Below are 9211 nucleotides of genomic sequence, written 5' to 3'. Positions count from 1 at the left end.
AAATTTATGTCCTTCACCAATTTTGGCTGAATTTATATTTGACATGAGGAAGTCTAACAACAACAGCCTCCCTCTGTCCTCCATTTTATCTTTCTCTTCCTTTTTTTGGTGGTTCTCCGGTTGTCCCAGTACCATTTGTTGAAAAACTTACGCTTTAACTATTTCATGATATTGTCACTCTTGTTGAAAATCAGTTGATCTACATGTGTGGGTTTATCTTTAGATTCTAGAGTATAAATTTTGTACATCTTTTCTAAAATGTATTCTTACGTATGTTTTCTTCTTTATAGTTACTATAAATCGATTGCTGTTTTATTATTTTTGTATTGATCATGTTAGGTATATAGAAACAAAGTAAGTTTAATTTTTGTGTATTGATCTTGCATCCTGTAGCCTTGCTGAATTCATTTACGAATTCTAATATTTTTTTGGTTCCTAAGGATTCCTAAACATTTTTTGTATATAAGGCAGGTCATCTTTAAAAATAATTTTACTTTTCTCTTCCCAATCTACATGCCTTTTGTCTCAGCTACTCTTCTCTCCTTGCTGGGACAAATACCCGACACCCAAAATGAAGGAAGGAAAGGTTTTTTTTAGCTCACAGTTACTGGAGGTTTCAGTCTATATTCAGCTGGGTGTAAGGCAGAGCAGCACAGAGCAGAAAGCAACCTTTCTTGGTGGTGGCAAAGAGCAAGAGTGCAAAAGGAGTAGCAGCAGCTCAAGCAGCTGGCTTCTCTTCCCTCCTTACATTGAAATGCAAATTACCTGCCCCAGGGCAGGTGTAGCATCCACACCCACAACAATCAATCACAAACTCCAGAAACTGCCCCAAGACTGCAGGAGACTTTGGGGGGACACCTATACACAAACCGTAACACCTTTTATTTCTTCTTCTTGCCCATTTGCAATCTACTCAGAGAGCATTCTATAACTTTATTATTTTGTGATATGTTTGTCTAGTTTTGGTGTCAAGGCAATACTAACCCTATAGAATGACTTGAGAAGTAGTCAGTCCTCTTCTGTTGTTGAAAGAGTTTGTATAGAATTGGTATTAATTCTTTATTGAATATTTGATATAATTCTATGGTAAAAACATCTGGGCCTAAGTTTATCATTGTGAGCATTTAAAAATTACTGATTCAATATATCCATTTGTATACTTTTGTTCAGGTTTTCTATTTCTTCTTGAATCAGTTTTGGTAGCTTGTGTCTTTCTTTTGGTTCTCAATTTTCTGTCTAAGCTGTCCCACTTATTTTTCTAGGCATTGGCAGATGTGATCAATCACTATCCATTTTAGTGCATTTGCTTCCAAAGCAAGCACATGAGTCAGTGCCAGAAGTGTGGATCACAAATAAGTTTGGCTGGATACAAGATGTGGAAGGAATAAAATGTAGTCAGAGGTCAGCAGCCTGTGGAGCAATAAGAGCCAGAATGTGCATTTGAAGGGAAGGATCAGCTATAAAATAAAGCCAGTGGGAGACTAGACCCCAAAGAGGGGGAAAGAAATAGGAGATGTGCAAATGCAGGAAGGGAAAAACCAGTGGCAGGGAAAGCAGAGCAGGATTTGGGCAGAAAGACCAGAAGCCACCAGGAAGAACAGAATTTCATGCCTATTAAAGTCCAGACTCTGCCTTAATCCAGGACCTTTTTGGAGCTTGTGGTGAAGGCAAGAACCACTCCCTGTGCTTGGTGACATGAGGCTCAAAGATGCAGATATGTGGAACTGTCTGATCATATTGGGGAATGAGAGAAAGTTGAAATGGTGTGAGAATCCTCCATTTACATAACTTGCTCAAAAAGAATCCCTAAATGTGCCAGTTCATTTTAGTTGCCAACTTGACTGTTAAGAGACTTCAGGGAGTTGATTGGATCATTGGGATCATAGTGGCAATATCTTTATACTTATCATTCTGATATTCATGGCTGAATGCGCTGTTAGGAGGCGGGGCCTGGTTGGAGTGGGTCACTGTGGAGGTGTCTCTGGAGGGCACATCTCTCACTTTCGCTCTTCCCCTGTGCTGTGCTTCCTGACCATGAAATAAGCAGCTTTGTTCCACAGGCGCTTCTGCCATGCTGGTCCTGTGTTGGAGCCAGGCACCCATGGACTGCGACCTCTGCAGCCATGGCCCACAATAGCCTCTCCTCCATCATGTTGTGGGCATCAGGTATTTTGTTCTAGCAGCTGCAGAGTTGGATAATATATTAAACTGTGACAGACACATCCCAACACAATTAATTTAATTTAATATTAGCAGTCATCATTTAAATTTATTCTTGAGCTATACATGACTATGCCAAACAATGCACAATTAGACTAACAGTTTATATGTCCCAGAAACAAGAATTATTTTCTCATATTTTGGACTATAAAAGCTGAGCTTTTATTCCAAATTAATTCTTTTCTAAGAGGAATGGGTAACATGAATCCATTAAATAAATAAAGGAAGTAAAATGGAAAATATTTTTGATTACATATTTGATTAAAATATTTAGTATTATGTGTATCTGGAAAAAAGACAGTCCCTTGAGCAATAAAAATTCCAAGTAAAATGGGGTTTATTTTAAAGAGAGAAAGCCACAGCTATGCTAATAATCCCTTTTAAGATTCTGAGGATAATGTGAGACTCTCAATAGTATCTAACATAAATATGTGAGGAGATTTGAGAGAAACACAACAAAAATAAACTGTGAGAATCACCACTACAGTTTTTTCCACCCTCTGGCTCTTTTAAAATACCAAGGAAAATATGAGAACTCCTAGAAGGATAGAAAAAGATAAAGTAAAAATAAGAAAAGTGACTTTGTGAATTGGGTCTTTAAAGAATATATTATTAGACAGACTATGAGTCTTTCCATCTTGTGGTTCTGTTTTCTTCCTTTTCCCCCTTCTCTTTTTATCCTTCTGATCTTTTCCTCCTTCTATCCCCACCTCTTTCTTCTCCTCCTCTGCTTCTTTTTATTCCATGTTGCTTTACTCTTAGGATGGACTATTCCTTGTGGTTTAGCAGGATGGCCACTGGCATTCTTCAGGGGAGAATGGATTGCATTCATTCAACATTTACCCACTAACTGCATGTTTTTAAGCACATACTTTATGTGGGCTCTAGAGCTAGATTAGGTCCTTGCCTTCATGGCAATTATATTTGAGTGTGTATGGGTGAGGGTGTTGCCACCTTAAAGAAGAGTCTACATGAGGATTACTTTCTAGGAGATCACAGGTAATCTCCAAAGAGGTGCTAATTGACAGGTCATGTTCCTGCCAAGCTCCCATGATTGAAGCCTTCACTGTCTCTCATCTTTGTAGTGTATATCTAGATGTTCCCTAACCTTTATATGCTCCTGGTGAGGGATTTAGAAGATGACTGCATCATGGGAATATGATATTTATCACTGGACGAGTCCACTGAGTTTATACCTAACTGTGATTTGGGGTGGTAAAGCCTGGTTGGAGGAGGTGGGACACTGGGAGTGTGGGCTGGAGGGTCTCTCTCCATCCCTCCTCACCTGATGGCTCTCTGCTTTCTGTTTGCCATGCCCTGAACATCTTACCTCTGCCAAGCCCCTCTGCATGCTGCTCTGTTCTGTAGCCTATGGACCATGGACTGATACCTCTACAAACTATGAGCCAAAATAAACCTTTTCTTCTTTGAATTGTGGGAGTTGGATATTGTGTCTCAGAGATGAGAAAGTGACTAAGACACCCATAATTGTGACACCTCTTTTACAGTCTTGTCATCTCCTTTAGTAAGACTTCAAATTGTCCTATGCTGGGTTGGATGCTTACACTGTGCACTTCTAAGGACTCTGAGTCCTGTCACTTAATTGTAATTTTTCCCTATATTTGTTCTCTCTTTTATTAGATGGTAATTTCTCTAAACATAGTAATCTTGTTCTAACATAATATCCAGGGCAGAGTAGACTCATAATAAACACTTAAAAGTAAATAAATAATTTCCTTAAAACTACATAGAAACCAAAGTGCAGGAGACAAATTACAAACTTAACCTCTCAGAAAACAGAATAAATGATGTATGGGGCAAGACAAATATTTTTATGGGATGCAAAGAAAGTTGGCAAAGACATAAATGAAAGTGAAATTGCATCTATGAGTAATGCATAATATGTATACACATATATATGTATAACACATATATGGTAAGTGTATAGGACAGTTATTTTCTGTTTTGCAGGTATAATTTTTCTTTCAATAATCTTTTGTCCCACCTCCTAGCATGGATATCATCATTTTACTCTCCATTCCTGCCATAGAATTGGGCATGTAAACCAGGCTGACCACCCTATTCTCTTGGACCTGTACATTGAACCAGCAGTAGGAATGTGATTCCTTTCCCACAAGGCCAGTTACCATTATTATAGGGGTTGAATGCCATCCCTTTGTCATTTCAAATCATACACTTTTAAGAGAACTTTTTACTGTTGAGTTGAGCTAGTTCAATTGTGAATAAAGCAAAAATAGAAAAGCAGAGAACTGACATCTATTTCTGTTTAGTTTTTGACATTTGCATCCTGCAGTATCTGAAGTCATATCTCAAAATAGAACTTCCAGGTTTGTGAGAACTAAACTTTCTGTTCACTTTCATTCATAAGGTAAATACCAATGACTTGAAGTGGAGTATAGAAAGCTTCAGGCTTGACCTATAGAAGGGACTAAGCTGATGTACATTATGTGGCAATGAAGAGTCTTGTTCCCACCTCAGAACTGGTTATAGGGTAAGGCACAAATTATCACATGGGTTTTGGAAATCTGATCATGTGCTTCCCATGGCTGGTGTTTTATTGGATTATTGAAAATATCAAGATATTGGAGTGAGTTAATGACTTTTTGACGGTTTAATAATGTCAAGAAAAGTATAATCTTTTTCAAACAGCTAAACAAAGTTAGCATATGGTTGAACAATTCCATTCCTAGATACTCTAAATGAAATGAAAACATATGTCCACATATTCATGAATGTTTATAGCAACACTGCTCATAATAGCACAGAATAGGAAATGACCATATTTCCACTAGCTGATGAATAAATTAAAAAATGGAGTATAGCCATATAATGACATAGTATTTAGTAATAAAATTGGATGAAATTCTGATACACAACGAAACACTGATGAACTTTGAAAACATGCTGCATAAAAGAAGCCATTCACAAAGGTCATTATGTTGTATGATTCCATTTATGTTAAATGCCTAGAAGAGGTAAATCTATAGTGACAGAATATCGATTAGAAGCTTCCAGGGCCAGAGAGGAGTGGGAAGATTGGGAGATGAGTGCTAACTGAGTGCTGGTGGGAACAAGTTTTTCTTGGAGTAATGAAAATGTTATAGAATTGATTATGCTGATAGACACCAAACTACATGAATACACTAAATAGACATTGAACTGCAAACATTAAATTACTGAATTGTATAATATGGAAACTATATCTCAATAAAATCATGGGTTTTATTGTTTTGCCTGAATAGCAAGCCACAAGACAATGACTTAACTTTTCTGAGAGGTCCTTTCTGTCTCTTCCATTCCAAGATAACTGGTAGTCTTCGAATCCTATGCATTTGGAAAAGTCTAGGAATAGCATTTTCTACTTAAACCTGATGCTAAATTTTGTAAGAGTATAGTCAAATAGGGACAGACTAGAGAAGACAGGAATAGAAGTTTGGCCCCTAGATGCTGCCAGTTATTACTTCTCTGCAATACAAAGGGATTTAATGATTAAAGACAACCACTGGTATCTGGTCCAGGAAAAAGTCATTGGGTTTTGAATGTTGGGTCACTTTTAGGGGCCAGACCTGGGAGGAGCACAGTTAAATCAAGAGATGGGAAGTGTGTAGCGTATCAAGACCCTGGCAAGGAGGAAAAAGTCACTGTGCTGGTGGAGGTTTAGGTTCAAAAATGTAAGACCTGCCAAGTCTCTGGCTTTGGTTACCAGCCATGCAGTTGACCCTGCAAAAGAATTCACTTTGCTGCCTGGGCAAAGTCCCTGACTCCCTCTGGGAGCATGGATACGTGGTATGAGTTTTGGTCATGCTTTCTTGTTTTATCTCATATCCTGAAATACTGAATGCATGTGGCATAGTTATATTTATTTATCCATAAAGTGTTAGATGATGAGCAATCTTCACTGGGCTTAATACTTTGGACTCCACAGCACAAAATGATTAAGTTTTGAGATTTTTTCTTTTCTTGAGGAACAGTATATATTTATTTTGGGAAGTGAAATTTGCATTGGCATAAGGTAAATACCTTTTTAGTAGATGAATTTATAGAAATATAGATTGTGTGTGTGTGTGTGTATTTGTGTGTGTGTGTGTGTGTGTGTGTGTGTGTGTGTGATATGCATGTAGGATCCTGGGAAGTTTAGGAATAGAATTTAATAGCATCAACTTTGTCTTTGTCATTTCAGCACCTCCCCTCCTGTTTGTGAACATCCTCTCCAACATGTGGTGGACACATGGTACATTTGCCTCCATACCCTTCGGTCTCGGGTGCATCACATAAAACCAATTAGAATCTTTTATTGTGCAGAATGTATATAACTCTGAGGAAGCAAAGTCTGTTCCCCTTGTGTTATCTCAAGCAGTCAGTAGCCTATAAGCCTGGAGCTCCTGGGAGCTATTTTTGCTGCCGTTTTCAGAGAAACTGTCAAAGAACAAAGCTAACAGAGAGGAAAGTAAACATCAGTGCGGCACAGATTTATGCTTTGTTCACTGTAGCATGCTGCCACTTAGCACAGTGTCTGGAACACAGCAGATGCTCAATAAATATTAAATGAATAAAGTCAGAACTGGAAAATAAGAGGAAAGAAAGTAAGCTGGTGCCATGTGGGTCTGAGCTTCGAGTTCCGGCCATGTCCAAGCTAACTCTGCTCCTTGAGCTTCTCTAGTATATTAGTCAACAAATTTCCCCTTACGAGCATGTAATTCTTCTGCCTCAGCCTGTCAGAGTGATGGGATTATGGGAGTGCACCACCATGTCTGGTGGAAGTTAATACTACTCTTTAATAAATATTGCTATGCTAAAAAAAATTTAAAAATAAAAGAAAATATCGCTATGCTTAAATGGACTTTTGTTTTTTGGTGTACAATTGAACTCTGACCAAAATAATTAGTTTTTTAAAAAAATTAGTTTCTGTCAATTATAACTGCTAGAGTCTAAGTTAACTTTGTAGAACTTCTGAAGGTTAAAGGTAACAACAAATAGAGACAAACTATGGAAAAACTTCCAAGCATATGAACATAGACTATGGGTGATTTTCAGTGGCGTGTAACAGACTGACTTCAGACTTACATATACTATCAAATGCCATAAAGCAATATTTATAGAAACTTGAAAGTGATGATGATATAATTTTATATGATGTCAAAACAGTGGCTCCTTCTGTTAGGTGAGGCAAGAGGATTGAAATGAATTTGAGGCTAGCCTGAGCTACATAGTGAGTTCAAGACTAACCTGAACTGCAAATCGAGATCCTGTCTCAAACAAACAAAGGCATCTTCAGATGTAAATGATTCAAAAGCAAGCCATCTATGTGTCTTGTGTGAAAAATTTCTTAAAAGATTTTTCTTTTTTTTTTTTGGCCGAACCAGGAATTGAACTCACACCCTTGTGCTCGCCAGGGAAGCGCTTATTCCACTGAGTCATCTCCCCAGCCCCAAAAGATTTCTCTTAAAGGGCTCTATTATATCAAAAGGTTTGTCAAAACTAGAGAATTAAAGAATTGAAAAGTTGTGGTAGGAAGGAACTTTTGACTTATAGCAATATGAAATAAGTACATATAACTCATAAATACATTATGAAACTGAAAGAAAACAAATACCATTTTGAAAGAAATATCCCTTTGTCTTGGAAGAAAAACTTATTAGGGTTATGAAAAGCAATGAAAGTGACCTCTAAGTAGTTAAGGCAAAGAATTTTGTTTTTGTTAGAATGATATACCATAGCCATAGAATCAGGTCTCAGAAAGGACAGGACAGAATCAGTCTAGGAATCCAGAAGGAAAGATTGATATCTCACATCTGCCATTGAGATGTTCTGCTCCAAACACTGTTGATTTTTGTCATAGCAGAACATAGTGCTTTGGGTGTACTCTGCTTAGTAGAAAGTAGAAACTTGAGGAGAGGTAGAGGTAAAACCCTTGCCTACCAAGTGTGCAGCCCTGATTCAATCCTCAGCATCTAGTGTGGGGGCATTTCTTGGCTCTGGGAGGCTCACTTTGAACCCAGGAATTAGAGACTTGCCTGAGCAACATATCAAGATCTTGTCACAAAGTAAAAAAACAAAAGACAAAAGAAAGAAAGAAAGAAGAAAGAAAGAAAAAAAGAAAGAAAGAAAGAAAAAAGAAAGAAAGAAAGGAAGGAAGAAAACTATATTTTCTAGCTTCACAGACATAAAGTAGTGACTACAGCTACTCTATTTTATTCTGCTATGGTAGTTGCTGATTACCTATGGAGGAATATATTCTAAGACCCATGCTGAATTCCTGACACTTCAGATGGTGCTGAATTCCATGTACAGTTGATTATGTTTTTTCCTTCTACAAAATACCTATGATAAAAGTTAGATTATAAATTAGACACAGTGAGAGATTGACAATAATAGCCATTAATAAAATAGAACATTAATAATGATATACCCTAATAAAAGTTATATGAATGTGGTTTCTCAAAATATCTCCTATTGGCCTTATTCTTTCTGTTGATCTCAGGTTACTAAAGCCATGGATAAAAGAGAACTACTGAACATATCTAGAACAGCAGGTGCAGCTAGAATCACCAGGAGACAATGCTAGCAATAATCCATGTCATTCTCCCATACTGTGTCATGATACTTGAAGCTCCCTAGCAGGGTTTTTTTCCTCAACACATCAGCTACAATGGCATTAAAGTCCCAATTCTAAGCCAATGAATGTGGAGAGAATGCATTTAGATTCGGGCTCAGGTTCATTGTCATGGTTTGTGTCTAGATGTCCCCCCAAAGCCTCATGCACTCATGGGGTGGGCTTCTAGAGTTGTGATTAGTTCATGGTCTAATTCTGGGATTATGAGTGTGAGTGCTATGCCCACCCTGGGGTGGGCAGCCTGCATGTAACATAAGGGACAGAAAGAGTCTTATTTCTTAATCTGACTCCCTCTTTTTATTTTTAATTTTGATGTATTTAGTACAAGGTGTACAGGGTCTCACTGTACAGACTGGA

The 9211-nt window shown here is 37.7% G+C and overlaps 1 pseudogene; it reads right to left on the bottom strand.

The window, feature by feature from the left end:
- Positions 1-2152, bottom strand: part of LOC101593113 — an 8777-nt pseudogene extending 6625 nt beyond the window's left edge.
- Between the last annotated feature and the right edge of the window lie 7059 nt (positions 2153-9211).

This window comes from Octodon degus, unplaced genomic scaffold, assembly GCF_000260255.1.
Source record: "Octodon degus isolate 3935 unplaced genomic scaffold, OctDeg1.0 scaffold00118, whole genome shotgun sequence".
Taxonomy (NCBI): Eukaryota; Metazoa; Chordata; class Mammalia; order Rodentia; family Octodontidae; genus Octodon; species Octodon degus.
The sequence above is the reverse complement of the archived record's forward strand: the minus strand, read 5'-3'. Positions and strand labels throughout refer to the sequence as shown.